Source organism: Biomphalaria glabrata, chromosome 1, assembly GCF_947242115.1.
Source record: "Biomphalaria glabrata chromosome 1, xgBioGlab47.1, whole genome shotgun sequence".
NCBI lineage: Eukaryota > Metazoa > Mollusca > Gastropoda > Planorbidae > Biomphalaria > Biomphalaria glabrata.
Window position 1 is genome coordinate 30,038,756 of NC_074711.1, and position 6,518 is coordinate 30,045,273.

A 6,518-nucleotide genomic window follows, 5' to 3' on the forward strand; every position below is an offset into this window, starting at 1 on the left:
TATATATATATATATATATATATATATATATATATATATATATATATATATATATATATATATATATATATATATATATATATATATATATATATATATATATATATATATATATATATCTTACATATGTTTTTTCAACACACGCTTATTTATTATACTATTAAATATGGCAATGGGATTTAATTAAATCTACTTAATATAATAATGTTGCAAAATATTGGGCTCAAGTTCAAATACTTTCATTGACAAGAAAAAAAAAGTCAAACCGGCAAAATCTTTACTGATAATAGATCTAGATGTGTTTTTAAAAAAAAACAAAACAAAAAACACCTGATCATAGATCTAGATCTGCCATCTAAATCAAGATCTAAATTTATATCATAAGGTGAATATAAAATTAATGTTTTTTTTTGGGGGGTATGGTATAATATATATATCATTGTAAATTATATAACATATATACTGAATGTACTGAATGTTTTATATAGTACCCAAGAGCTAAATTTAAAAAATTATAATGTACTTTTTTTTTGTTCGAAACAAAATATGTCCGTTCTGTCAACAGGGGAGGCTATTTGTAAACAATATGGCGCTTATTTTATGTTGATGTCCATAGATTATAGATATTTTAGAATCTGAAATAATTGAATTACATTAGAAATATTATCGCAGTTATCAATTCTAAATTTCACCAGGTCTATGCTTAATACAAAAGGTAAAGGTGGTATGTTTTGCAATTTTTAAATTGATTTAATTAGATCTAGATTGAATCTAAGTTACTAGACCTAAAGACTAAGACTAAAGTCAGTAAAGTTGACTAAAGACTAAGTCTAAGTAGTAATACTAATACTAATAGTCTTAAGTCTAATTAATTATACATTTTATTATATTATACTAATATTACATTCATTAGTCTAATAGTCTAATGATTAGTATTAGTATATAAATACTATATATAGTAACAGTTATTAGTATTACTAAGTATTACTACTAGATCTACTAGTAGTACAAGTAGTAGTACTAGCTAGATCTATCATATCTACTAGTGGTAGTTAAAACTAGTTACTAGTACTACTAGTAGTAAGTAGTACACTGTCACTGTGACTGTCTTACTAGTAGTAAATAGTTATTTGATTTATTCAATTTAATTTATGTCTTATGAATCACGATTCCTTACTTTAGTCTGACTTAGACTTAGTCTAAGTCGACTAAAGTGATTCTTAATTTATAAAAAATATTTTATATTTATTAAAATTTAAACATCAATTTTGAAATTAATAATTATAAATTGAAAGTAGATTCTACTAGAATTTAGGGTACTGAATTTAGATTCTTTTTCTAGTCTTTAGATCTAGATAGATTATCGTATAAAATTATTAAAATGTATAATTATAATTTATTTATTTAATAAATATCTAAATAATCTATCATTATAATATTTATAAATACTAACTATACTATATTATTGATCTATAATAATCTATTCTAGATCACTCTGGACTCACCTAAACTCTACTAAACTAACTTGGTTCTATATATTTTAGATCTAGAATCTAACTCTAACATAAAGACTAAATGAGTCTTATAAAAAGAGACTAGTAGTTTAGTTTCATATGTTACTAGATATAATAAATATAGTATATGATAGACTAGCCATGACTAGTGTCTATAGTTTCTAAATTAGGAGCCGTAATCTATAGATCTTTGAGTTAAAAAAAAAATTTTGTTTTTTAAAATTGATCTCAAGCCTAGCCAACTACTTAACTACTAGATTACTAGAACAATCTAAAAGTATTAGTGACACTAGTGTATTACTAGGATCTAATCTAAGTTACTATCTTGATCTAATTCTAATCTAAGAATACTAAGATTCTAAGATCTCTATATCCAGAGTCTATAATATGAGCTAGTTATCTACTAAACAGTATCTAGATTGCTAAATTATTCCTCATATATTATATTATTATAAAGCATCTAGTCTTTAAAATCTAGATTCTAGATATATTATAGACTAATAGTAAATGTATATAATTGAAAAAAAAACAAAAAACCCAAATATATAAACTATAATAGACAGTTAGTGTTGTGGTAGATCTACATCTAGAGTTCTAAATTTATATATATAAATTCTAATTTCTTCCTATTAGAGAAATGGCCTTTACTTTTCCCAGCTGCTGCCTTATTATCACTTGAAGTTAAAAAATTTCTTTATAGTTATAACTGGTATTTAATTTTCATAAGCTCATTTAAAAATGTATGCCCTGGTATAGAAGTAGCAGAGTTTCACTTGTAAAACAGTTTTGTGCTTTAACTTCATCTACAAATATTAATAGTAAGTTTTATTTTCTGAAAGGAATTTGTTTACAAATGTACATTTTACACATTTCAACGGTATTCATAAAAAAATATATCTTGAATGCACCTGTACAGACATAAAATGTCTATCCATCACTTTCATTTCAAAATCTGGTTCCTCGTGATGCATATTTCCAAGCACTATGGTCTGTTCTTTTTACTGTCCCAGCTTCAAGCACACACATATTTATATATTTGCAATGAAAGAATAAACATTTACAAAAATTGTTAAAACAAAACAATATATTTGTAATTAGATATAAACATTATACTTCTATCTTAGCCATTTTTTTTTTTAGGGTAACCTTCTTATAATTGTATAAAAAACATTGTAAGAGATTTGTGTTTGATGCTTTCTTAAGTCGAAACATTGCTAAACAATTACTATAAACTTAACAGCTGACACAGCTACAGAACAATGAAAGTCAATGAATAGTTGATGATAATGAATAACTAATGATTTTTATCCGATCATCGTTAGTAAAACCTTCTTGAATTCTTTACATACACATAAATTCATTTTCGTAGCTTTTGTATTGAGCCATTAGAAGTAGGCCTACCTTACTTCACTGCAGTGCTTTGATTGTAAAGTATTATATGATTTACACCCCATCTCATAATTGACTGCCCTACTCTTCAACTGCTTCCAACTATGTCCTTTTAAACATTTTACCACCAAAATGTTTTTTTTTAAGGGCATCTAAAACTCGAAGACGAACTGGATCTAGATTCTTCTGAAGTCAAGAATAAGTTTTCCTGTCCTGTTATTTATTGACTTGTCATATTTGATGTGTTTCATTACTAAGAATGACAAAGTGTGACATGTTGTACTCATTGGATTCAAATTACATCATCTGCCAGCTGAATAATTTCATTTACATGAAGGCAGAGGTGTAAAGGGGGTGGGGGCTAGTGGGTACATTATGCTCCAGGCGCCATACTCATAGAGTGGCACCACAGGTGTGTGTGGGGGGGGGAGGGGGAATGGACGATGTTTTAGAAATATTATTTTTTTACCTCTAGTTCTGGAAAATATATTTTAACTAACAAACATGTTCACTTTATTTAGTTGCTTGATCTGTATTATAAATTACCCTTATGGAAAGAACCATCAAATACCAAATGCTGCGGAAGTCTTGTCTATGCGCATGACCAAGTCAGCTTTTCTTCTGTCCCTGCCAAACAATCTACTTCCGCCAATTCTGTTCCCTTGTAACCTTCATGAGCATTCTCCATTATGAAGGAAAGACAAAGGCATAGCCCTCGACACTAAAATCAGTTTGATGCGATTCTTGAAAGAAAGACGGTCGACTGATCCTATGTAGTGCTCAAACGGTTCAACAGACTAAGGGATAGGGGGCTTTGATGAAGGTTAATGAGCAGAAAGCATTTTGTTTTCTAAAATTGAGGATGCATCTTTAGCATGAACTTGCTTATGTCTTATAATGCTTATAATGGACACGGTGGCAACTTTGAAAAAGGATTTTATAAATAAAACTTTTTTTTAGGGTAGGAGCAACCATACAATTACATATTTCACATTTTATTAGTCTGTCAGAGTCGCGCCTTTATGAAATATAGATTTCAATTGATTCAGAACTGTCAGCACACATTCAACAATTTCGTTTCATGCTAATCGTAGTTTCATTGTATACAATTCATGCTTAAATCTGTTGATGATTTGAAAACATCTGGCTAGCATTATTTCCTTTGTATATAAAATCATTCACCTTTTTTTTTCAAAAATACAGATTTGTAAAAAATTGTTTGTAAGTTCAACCTGCTTTTATGACTTTAGCTGTTCACTTTTATATTTACTATCAAGGCCTTTAAATATACAACAAAATATTGTCAATAGAAAGGACTCCACTAAACTTTCACATTAACGCCACACTCTCTGTCATGTTTATCAATTCATTTGAAAGACCTGTATTTCTTTGTCCATTGGACTTATAAAAGGAAGAAGCTTATACTTGAAACTGACCTACACCTTTCAACCTTTAATTCGGTTCTAATATATGTGTATACGTAAGCAATATGCCGTTACAGAATGTTCTGCAAACAACGGCACTTGAAGCCCTTATTCTAAACAGCAAGCCTTGTTGACTTATTTGCATTCCATTGGCTTCACCAAAAATTGTCCACAGAGAAATCTGTATTTAGCTTTAGAGGTTGACTCTACCGATAAACATACCCCCCCCCCCCGCCCCCCCCCCCGCTACTCTGATGTGCATACGGGCGTCCAGAGTTGATCCGAATAATTTGGATTGCCTCCAGTCCCCCCCCCCCCCCCCAATTCTCTTGTATTGATCTCTCTTTTTATCTTTGTGGCTGAGTTCCTTCCTCCCTCCCCCCCCCCCCCAAAAAAAAAAAAAAAGATGCATGAGATCGCATCGCATTTTCCTATCAGGCCGGGCAGGGGCTATTTTTTTAGATGTGTACTCCCCCCCCCCTCCTGCACATCACCCCCTTCCAAACAACAAATCGCACATTCAATAATATCCCATTTTATCTATACAAGTGCCAAGTCAATAACATTGCTTGAGTGTTCTGTAAGCTACACTTTTGATATTGGTAGTTAGGTACTCTACACGTTTACACACTTATGTCTTACATACTCACACTTTTATTCGAAACATTCATGGAACTACATCTATAGCCTGATAGTGAATAGATCTATATGCATACACCTAGGACATTTTAAAGACTTTGACAGTAACAGACATAATATTACATTTACGCTTTGCCGTATGTTGTTATCTATCTATCTATCTATCTATCTATCTATCTATCTATCTATCTATCTATCTATCTATCTATCTATCTATCTATCTATCTACGTTTCCCTGATAGCACAGACTTGATCTAATCTTTACTTCAGTAGAAAAAGCTAAAAAGAAAGCCTATTCGACTTAATATATAGTTTAATTTTGGGGAAGTGCCCTATATCTTCTATTCCCCATTACCTGGTACCATGTAGTGTGAACCACAACTTTCTATGGAGCTGATCTCAGACAAAAGTTGTTTTTTTCAATGGACACGCACAAAATGTTTGCCATCGTCTGTTGAATGTTTCGGCAGAGCCACCACGTCAGATCAAAGCCTTTACCCCAGAAGCCTTCACGTAACACATGTCATGTCATCATGATGTTCTCTGATTGGCCATTGGAAGACTTCCACAGCGTGCCTTCCATATCTTGATCTGACACAATGGTTGCCGGGCTTGTCATTGTTTGTCGCCTCCACTGTCAAGTGCTGATCTCCAAACTTCAGAGATCTATTCTTTTTAGCTCGGACTGTCCACATAATCTATGTTAGCGTTGGGCTGGTGAACTCTGACCCCAAAATCTTTTCTTGGTGACGTTATTCCACGTCTCTTGTCTGCCTTTTGTCGAAATGTTTCTGATATTTGACAATCACGTAGCCCTTAGTCTGTTGGGGCACCACACACGATTTGTCGACCGTCTTTCTCCATTCCTCTCTGTCTTTTGCCTTGCATCAGGGCCGGATTTAAAGGAGGGCAGGCTGGACTACAGACCAGGGGAGTCCACAAGAAAAGTATAGATTCTATATCTTTGTCTACATCTGTGTATATAAACAAAAGTTAAATATGTGCGTGTGTTTATACTATTTAAATTCTACCTGCATATATACATATGTATTAGTACCATTGCTTGATGTACTTGCTGTCAGTTAAAAAACAACATTATGCGTTAAATTAACAGAACACACTTATTCAAACGGGGTATTCCGATTCGACTTTTTTTTTTGGGGGGGGGGCGTAGAAAGGATAGTGGGAGAGGCTTCAATTACCACAAAACGTGATTCTAGAAACGTTTGAAAGTAGCATCAAGTACTTTGGGGAGTCTTTGGTTTCTTCCGGCGAAGAAAGAACCCGTCTACCAAAGTGTCTGGCGCGTGTGGAACTGTCGGATTGTTCACGTAGATAATGATTCTGAAAGGCAAGATTGGATCTCACTTCCGCAACGCCTGTGTTCATGCATTTTGTATGTACATCTGTCTGCCTTTGTTCCTTTTTTGTGTTATGTTTCAATGTATATTTAGACATGGAGATATTTTTAGGTTCGGGTGTTTTACAACAAAATGTATAAATGAACCCTAATGTAGTTATTTTCAAAGTGTTCCCGTAGGTGCCTGTGTGT

General features: G+C 32.3%; 1 protein-coding gene across 6 annotated transcripts in view; it reads left to right on the forward strand.

Annotated features, from left to right (window-relative positions):
- The first annotated feature begins 293 nt into the window (after positions 1–293).
- LOC106068661 (complexin-like) overlaps positions 294–6,518 on the forward strand; it is a 151,754-nt gene continuing 145,529 nt past the window's right edge. For 3 of the 6 annotated variants that reach the window (XM_056031815.1, XM_056031865.1, XM_056031862.1), the window contains exon 1: positions 294–385. The gene's annotated coding sequence lies outside the window, so the exon portion shown is untranslated. Of the gene's footprint in view, positions 386–560; positions 716–6,518 lie in introns of those variants that run through there. The other 3 variants (XM_056031806.1, XM_056031838.1, XM_056031827.1) reach the window with 1 other exon arrangement.